This window comes from Pinus tabuliformis, chromosome 4_2 (assembly GCF_031772625.1).
Source record: "Pinus tabuliformis cultivar Carrire ecotype Pingquan chromosome 4_2, CPIR1, whole genome shotgun sequence".
Classification (NCBI taxonomy): Eukaryota; Viridiplantae; Streptophyta; class Pinopsida; order Pinales; family Pinaceae; genus Pinus; species Pinus tabuliformis.
In genome coordinates, this window is record NC_142304.1 from 677838884 (window position 1) to 677847881 (window position 8998).

Sequence of the window (8998 nt, forward strand, 5' to 3'; positions counted from 1 at the left end):
AGAAGGAAATACGCTTTTCTTATGGCTTAGTTGAGCTATTGCATGATGGAATTCAGTTAGAACTCAAGTGATTGAGTTTGGTGGAGTTGATTGAGGAGTTGATGGAGTTGTGTTCAGTTTGACTTAGTTGAACTAGTTGTATTTAGTCTAACTACCAAATACACTAGTGATGAGTGATGTGAATTAATTATTAATTAATTCACTAATTATTAACTCATAAATCAATTAAAGAATACATCAGTTAACTCAGTGCATGGACAGTTCAGTGGAGACAAGTGTTAGAGGCGGGTGAAAGAGTGAGACTGCTATCAGTTGTGACTATAGTTGTGCATGAGATTTGCACATGCAGTTGATTGAGATTGCCAATGAGGATTGTGCAGTACAAGCCAAGGAAAACGAGCTTGGATCATTCCTATTCTCACATTGGATTGCGCAGTAGAGATAGGCAGACAGCAAAGGAGATTTGAACCTGTGACTTGATTCAAATCTGAGCTAGTTTGTGTGTAACAGGTGGAGATAGTACTGAGTACTTGTGAGGAGTATTGTAATATGTGTTGTTACATGTTCTCTATCATTATAATATACAGATAGTTCGGGGTTTTCAGTTGTATGCTTTCCCCATTACATATTGTGTTAATGTGCACATGTGATTGATGTTTCATTGTTTTTAATTCCACAAAATTGATGATCAACGTATAGGAGGTTATGTATTATGCATGCATTCCGCAAATAGTGTATAATCAGGATAATCTCTGTGAATAAGTGTTATATTATTCAAAATTTCTACAAGGAGTTTGCTTCAGATAGACTTTAACTGTTTCTTTGAGCTGATTTTGAATTTGAGCCACAATACCCTGAGTTGAGCCTGATTTATTTTTGAATATCCTTTTGTTGCATTCTTTCCACACATTCCAGATCAAAAAACCTGGCATCAATGTCCAAGCTACATTGACTATTTCATTTTTCGAGAAGTTTTTCCTACAATTCTTTAAAGTTTCAGTAATGTCATTTTCCTTTCTGTCTGTTTGGTTGAAGATAGAGGCTACCCAATTCCATATGGAGGAGGTGAACTCGCAAAGGCTAAGAAGGTGATCCATGGTCTCCTCATGTAGACCACATAATTGGCATTTAGAAATTCCTGCAAAACCTGTTTTTCTAAGAGTTTCCCAGCTCAAAATATTTTTATGTTCAACTAGCCATATGAACATTTTTATTTTCATCCAGTGAGGGTTGCTCCAAAGGTTTTTCCAAGTCTTGTCAGGATTGGAATGGTCAAATCCAATGAATATTGTTTTGGCTTCTTTGAGGTTGAAATTTCCCTCATTATTTCTGCCCCATTTTAAAATATCATCTGAAGTTGATGTTAAAATCTGTCTCTTTTCCAAGATCTCTTCAAGCACTTTAGCTTGGGCTCTCAAAGGGGTCTCTACACTGCAATTTGGTACTTTCCAAAATCTCCATTTCCTTTCCTCTCTTGACTGATCCCAAAAGTCACTTACCATTTTGAGGCCTTTGTTAAGGGTGTCATTTTTTATGATGTCTGAACTTTCTCTGAATAGATTTTGTTCCTGCTACTAGTTGTCCTCCAAGAACTAGTCCAAACTCCCATTTATGATCTCCCATAAACTATGTTGCTGAACTAAGGTTCTATTCTCCCAAGCCTTGTTCCAAATAGGAGAACCCCTGATGTGCCCCAACATTTGAATGTATTCCTTTTCCTGCCAATTCATTGCGTACTTTTGTTTCCATAACTTGGTCCATGGATTGTTGGATTCCTTTAGCCATCTCCACCAAAGTTTTGCCCCCAAGACCTTGCTTAGGGTGTCCGGGTCATGGAGACCTAAACCACCATGGGTTTTAGGTTTGCAGAGCTTGTCCCACACCACTTGGGCCCATTTCTTTTTCTCTTCCCCTTTACCCCAAAGAAAGTTTCTTTGAATGTTCCTGATCTGCTGTAAAACTCCTTTGGGGACTGGAAGGGCGGAGAACATGTAAACTGGAATGGTTTGTAGGACAACCTTTGTAAGAACTAGTCTTCTTGCTAAATTTAGAGATCTATTAGTCTAGTTGTTGACTTTGTCCTTCAGCTTATTTATAACTGACTCCCATACTTCCTTATTCAGAGGTTTGTCCGTGAGAGGCATACCCAGATATTTTGAGGGAAGATTCTCTCTTTGAAAACCAAGAATTATAGAGAGATGTCTTTGGATTGAAATATCCGTATTGAAAAAGAAAACTTTGGATTTTGTGAGGCTTACCTCTGTGCTAGCAGCTTTTGCAAAATTATTCAGGATTTGTTTGAAGGCTTTGGCTTCCTTGACAGTGGGTATTCCCTACAGCATAGTGTCATCCACAAATTGTTGATGAGTAAAAGTTTCCCCATTCTGAGTGAGCTTTAGTCCCTGAATTCTTCCTTCCTTCTTGGCTGAGTTAATCATTCTGCCTAATCCTTCCATCATGAGAATGAAGAGGAATGGAGAAAGAGGATCGCCTTGCCTAAGGCCTCTTGAAGGCCTAAAGGTACTAGAAGGTGAGCCGTTAAGAAGGATAGAGCAACTTCATGTGGTTACCAAAGCCATGACCCACTTTATCCAGTTGAAGTCAAAGCCATAAGCTTTAAGGATTTCCTTTATATAGTGCCAACTTAGTTTATCATAGGCCTTCGCTATGTCCAGCTATATTATCATATCTGCTTACTTGTTGGTCTTGAGGGAATGAACCACTTCATGCACTTGGATGATGTTATTGAGAATTTGTCTACCTTCCACATATCCAATCTGCTCCTCTGATACTAGTGATGGAAGTAGAGGTTTGAGTCTGTTGGCAATAACTTTGGAAATGATTTTGTACACCACATTGCATAGAGCTATGGGTCTAAATCTTTCTTGTGTCATGGATTTTTCTTGTTTAGGTTTTAATGCTATGAAAGATTCATTAATCACTCTTAGAAATTTTCATGATTTTATCGAGTCCTCCACCAACTCAAGAATGTCATATTTGACTATTTCCCAACAAGTTTTGAAGAAGTCTACATTGAAACCATCCGGGCCTGGAGCTTTCCCATTGTGCATCTCTTTGATCACTACGTTGACCTCTTCCTCTGTTATTGGCCTATTGAGATTATAGTTATCTTCCCTGGTCACCAATTTTCCAAGGTATCCTCTGCTATGCTTTTGAAGTGTTGAACCAACACAGATTCCATTTCCTTGTGAGTATTTAACTCCTTCCCTTGTGGATCTAAGAGTTTTGTGATCCTATTATGAGCCCTGTGTTTCATAGTAGATTTATGGAAGAATCTAGTATTTCTCTCCCCTTCTTTAATCCATTTTACTCTAGATTTATGCTTCCAGAAGATTTCCTCCTGCTGACACCTATTGTCCCATTCTTGCTGTAGAGAGTCTGCCAGTATCTTCCTTTCCTTTGTGAATCCTTCCTTGATGAGAATTTGATTAGTTTCTTGTAATTTTCTTTCCACTTCTCTTCTAGCTTCAAAAATGTTTCCAAACTCCTTTCTGTTCCATTCTTTTAGCCTTTATTTGATGTGTTTGAGTCTCTAATGTAGGATGAACATTTTCGAGCCCTGAGTGGGCATATCTTCCAACCACCAATTTCTAATATTATTGATGAAGTTGAGATGAGTGAGCCATGCATTTTCAAACCTAAAAGGTCTATTTCTTGGGGTTCCAATAAAATAAGCTTCCAACTGGATAGGCCAGTGATCTGAGCCACCGAAAGGGAGAATCCAGGTAGTCATGGAGTGACCAGAGAGAAGGAGATCCTATGAGATTATGAATCGGTCTAATTTCGATGCAACTTGGGCAACTCCCCCTCTTTTGTTATTCCAAGTGAAGGTGCCATTTGTTGTTTCCATACTCACCAGTCTCATATTGTCTAAGAAGTTCTGGAATGTAGTTGAGTCTCGCCCCAACATTCTGCTTCCCCCTTTTCTTTCCGAGTGTGATCTGATTATATTGAAATCTCCTCCCAAAATCTAGGGGATGATTGGATGTCTTTCTCTTAGCTCCTCTAGAGTGGTGAGGAGTTTTAGTTTGTCTTCTAGCAGTTGAGGACCATAGACATTTGTGGTTAAGTAACAATCTTTGTCCCCCAAAGGTTGTATTACCATTGAAAGGTGATTTCTGGATGCCTCTGCATCTATGATTCCAAATTTTCGAGGATTCCACAAGGTAAGAATTCCCCCTGCTATGTTGTTTGCTTTGACCTCAAGGTATTCATAGTTGTTAAGCCATTTGCAATGAAGGTCCCTGATCTGTTCTATTGAACATTTGGTTTCCTATATGAATACCATGTCTAGTTTTTCTTCTTTTATTCTATTATTGAGATTTCGTTTCTTTCTTTTGCTGCCGAGCCCCCTAATGTTCCAAGTTGTGAGCTTCATAATGAAGTGTTTGTAAAAGAGTAACTAGTAAGATCTTTCATCTTACTTAAATTAATCAGAAGTTTCCCACATTCTGATAGGAGATCATACTGTCTCCTTCTTCCTCTTTTCTTGCCTGGGTTTTTGGTGGAGTATCCTAGTGTAATCTCCATCTGTTTGACCCCTTTATTCTCCTGGCTATCATAGTTCTGTTTGACTCCTGCAACCTTTGTTTGGGATCTTCTGAGGTAAAGCTGCTGCACTCTATCAAACTTCTCTTGTGGCAGAGAGTCAATCCCATTGTTGGTTCCCTGTTCTAGAAATTGTTCTAGTTCCAGGTTCTCCCTATCAAGAATCTCCTGTAGGTCTTGGTCCTTCGTTCCTCCTTCGCTTGGGGTCATGTCCTGGTCTCCTCCAAATCCTATATTGTTTAGTGGGTCCTCCTTCCTTTCTTTGTCTTCCTGTGTGATGTCCATGCTATCCTCTCTGTCCCTCTCTGTGGGAATGTTCCCCAGATCCTTACTCTTTTCAATTTCTTCCCCCTCCTCTTCTAGAATCTCAAAACTGTTGTGACTTGGTAGCTTGTTCTCACTAGGTTTCTTATGGTGATTTTTTCCTCCTCCTTTCCCCTTGCCGGCCATTTTGGTGTAACCTTCAGGATCTTTACCATTGTTGCCTTTCAGATTGTCCTCTCTTTTGTTGAGTGGGAATTCTCTAAAGAGATGCCCATGTTCATGACATTTACGGCATTTGAATGGGATGTGTTCATAGTCAACCGCCTGAACCCATTCCTCATCATAAACTTCCAAGATGACCTCATCCGAGAGTGCTCCGGATAAGTCCATTTCTACACATATGCATGCGAAGGATGTTTATTTACCTCATAGAGTCACATCTGATATCTTTATAAAATGTCCTAGTTTATTACCTATAGCTTTTAAGGATTTCGGTAGCCAATAATCTAAAGGTAAGCAATATAATCTAATCCATACTGGAACCAATGTGAGCATTTCTCACTCCGGAACAAAGTTTATCGTCTAAGGTCACATGTAGAGGCCTACAACAGCAAAGAAGTAAGGTCCTCCTTCAAATATTCTATCTTTATCCTCCAGGTTCATGAAAACCAAAGTGAAGAAACCCTTGGATCCTAGATGTATGTTTATTCTCCTTTCGGTTTCCAGGTGCTTCTTATCCAAGTGTATAGTGCTTTCTCCGTGGGCCAAATACCCATGAACTTGCATATGACTGCATAGGTTGCCATGTGATCTCTGTGCTCCTGCAGAGCCGAATCATTTAAGACCACCTGTGGTTTAATATTCAATTTGGGCTTGTAGGGTCCCATTATAGTCCTGCTTTCCAACCTCTGACCTCTGTCTCCTACTTTCACTTCTTCTTGAACCTCCTCGTGGGTCCCTTTCTTCTCATGGGGTTCACTGCCTTTCGGCTCTTGTGTATCAGTGGTTTTTGTCTCTTTCTCCATGGAATTTTTTATTTTATTCTAACTTGTCCCTCTGCCTTTGTTTAAGACCACGTTACTGTAGGAGGGAGTGGAGCTCCCTCCTCCTTGTCCCTCCATGGTTACCAGCTCGCTTCTGTCGCCTCTTATTTCAAACCCTGGTCGCTCCCCTAGTCTTCGCGGATGCTTCGACTATAAATACAATAACCACAAGTACACTACTTGTAAAAAGTACCCAAAATACATATGATTCTGACAAATATAAAAGCTAAGAGATGTTGACTTCCTGTTAAGTTTATTAGTCTACTTCCATTATTTCTTTAGATTAGTGAATAGTCTCCTCTTATATATTGTTGGACACATGATGGTTTGAATATACTAATTGCATATCCCTGCACAGATCAAGGACTAAACTCCTAAACATATGGCACTTTGCCTCAAACTCCATTATTTTATACCTTTTCTCACCTTAGATATTCATATTTCTTGCATTCTATGTTTGACATTGTTTCTCATTGTCATGGATAACAATAAAAAGACCTGAGGTCCGAGATATGCCATTACTCTTCCAAGTTTCCTTGTGCCTTCATAGAATCTTACATATTACAAAATTTCCCCTAGGCCCATGTTAATTAGAAACCTAGAGGAAAGGACAAGGCCTAAATAAATTACACCAAAGCTAGAAAGAAACATAATAGAAGAATAAATCCTATGAAAATTGAATACCATTTCTTGTAGAAATTTACACTTGTTAATCAAGAAGCTATACCCAAATTCGTTGAATGGTTCTCAAGGCCAAGGATGATATTTTGAGATAAGATCTACAACCAAAACTAAGAAACCAAGTTCTAGAGAAGCCCAGGGGAAACTCTTCCTATGACCAAACACTATATAGGATATACCTGAAGCTTGGGTTGCTAATGCACCTAAAGAAATGACAAAAATGCATAGGGTGTGGGGGCTAGGAATTGACTTCCTAAACCCCAACCCACTAGAAAACACAATGAATAATCGGAAACCTAAATAAATAGATCAAATCTAAATATACAAACCACAAGATGTCTTGGTAAAGACATGTCACTAGCTATACCATGGAATTGATAATTGGGAAGCAATGTTCTTACATGTTCCAATTGCACTCACAATCTTACAAAGACATGAAACCAAAGCGAGCCTAAGAAGTACCCCTCCTCAATAGATATACCCAAAGATTGGCATAAGCCAAATCAACAATAAATTAATCACATTCTCAACTCTAGAGATTCTATTATAATCCCACTTTGCATGCTAGAGGTAAATGTTGAGGAAATAAAATATAGGATGGTTGTTAATGAGCACATATGAAATTCCATGGCCTTCGCCATTTTGGCCTTCTCTAAGGCATATAATTCCCAATGCTTCACATGGTGTTCGACCTTTGTCATACATGTTGAGTGAGACAACTCATGAATTGGAAGGATCATATACTTAAGAAATTGAGGTGGGATAAGTATCCCCCATTTTTTCATCAAAGTTTCCTATGGTACATGAGTAGCTTCATTTGCTAAACAATCGACAATCACTTTGTGCTTTTTTAGGACATGATAGTATAAGACCTTGACCAAAGATTAAGAAGCGTTGATGATCCTTGGGACAATGGAATCCAACTTGGTGTCTGATTCTTGAAACAAAGGGAGCCAACCTAGTGTTTCTTGGAGTTGATTATTGGATCAAAGATTTAATAATAATCCTTCAGTCTCCAACTACGAATAGAAGCTCTATTCTAGAGCTAAAAGCTATAGTTATGCCATACCACATATGCTTGAATTTGATTATTTGTAGGGATTTCTGTATCATTCCAAAAATTGTTTCCTAGTTTCCCAATATCATAAAACCCCTCCAATTCCTACTCTGTCTTAGGATCAGTTTACATAAATAACAAAATAAATATAATTTTATTTCAGGAATCTCTCTTGGGATCAATTTACATAAATAACAAAATAAAGATAATTTTATTTAAAAATAAAAAGTAAAAAGAAAAATTGCTCGGAGATAAAAAAACAACATATTTTATAAAAATAAAATCTATTTATATAAACTAAAAATTCATCTTTATCATCGAGATTAACAAAAAGATCTCCAAAATATGGTAACGGATTACATCGAGACATAACCTAATAAAAATAATTTTAAAACATATACCTAATTAAAAAAAATAAAAGAAAAAATTGAATTCTATTACCCATAAAACCATCCAACTCTCCAAGTACCAAATAACCTATTTCCACGTCCCCTAACTCTATAATTAAAATTTAAAAAGAAATAAAAAGAAGGGATAAAAGATCGTCCAGTAATACATTATGCTGACAGTGCACTAACTTAATGTCGAGTAATGCCACAATAAAGGAAACAACACTGCATACACTACATCTAATATATGATTCCTACATAAATCCCCTTCATCTGGTCCCGTAGCTCAGTTGGTTAGAGCATTGGTCTTATGGCTTAAATAAGAGCAAGCCGAAGGTCGCGGGTTCGAGCCCCGCCGGGACCATCCTTATTTTACTCCCTCATATTGTTCGAATTCATTGATCTTATAGCTGAAGGTTCGCGGATTCCAGCCCTGCAGGACAAATTTCACTGTACAAGTGCCCTTTGCTATTTCCCAATATGGTTGAAATTCGAAATCTAACTCGCTTGGTAAAGTTTAATATTTAAACTTGTTTACTAAATGAATTTCTAGTTTAATTATTCATTGATCTTATCTCTGAAGGTTCGCGGATTCCAGCCCTGCAGGACAAATTTCACTGTACAAGTGCTATATGGTATTTACCAATAAGGTTGAAATTCGAAATCTAACTCACTTGGTAAAGTTTAATAGTTAAACTCATTTATTAAATGATTTTCTAGTTTAATTTGCCAAGAATTCGGCATGGATTTTTTTGGAATTTCAAGTTGGAGTGGTAAATTCTCCACAATGTAAGTGTCGAGATAGTTTTTCAGGGTGCTAAATTCATATATATATTCAGTCAAAAATTCGTTTTAAACAATAAAAAAGTTAAGATTTAGCCAGATGAGTTTTCACCTATTCTCCCCAAAAAACTTCACAACACCTAGCAAATTTAGACATCTCTGAAACAAAGTATATATTGTCCTTACCTTTGTTGTCTCATCTTTTATTCTCT

The 8998-nt window shown here is 37.7% G+C and overlaps 1 non-coding gene across 1 annotated transcript; it reads left to right on the forward strand.

Annotated features, from left to right (window-relative positions):
* Positions 1 to 8278: 8278 nt before the first annotated feature.
* Positions 8279 to 8367, forward strand: TRNAI-UAU (transfer RNA isoleucine (anticodon UAU)). Its single transcript is given in 2 exon segments — positions 8279 to 8316; positions 8332 to 8367. It is a non-coding gene; the product is annotated as a tRNA-Ile (tRNA).
* The last annotated feature ends 631 nt before the right edge of the window (positions 8368 to 8998 follow it).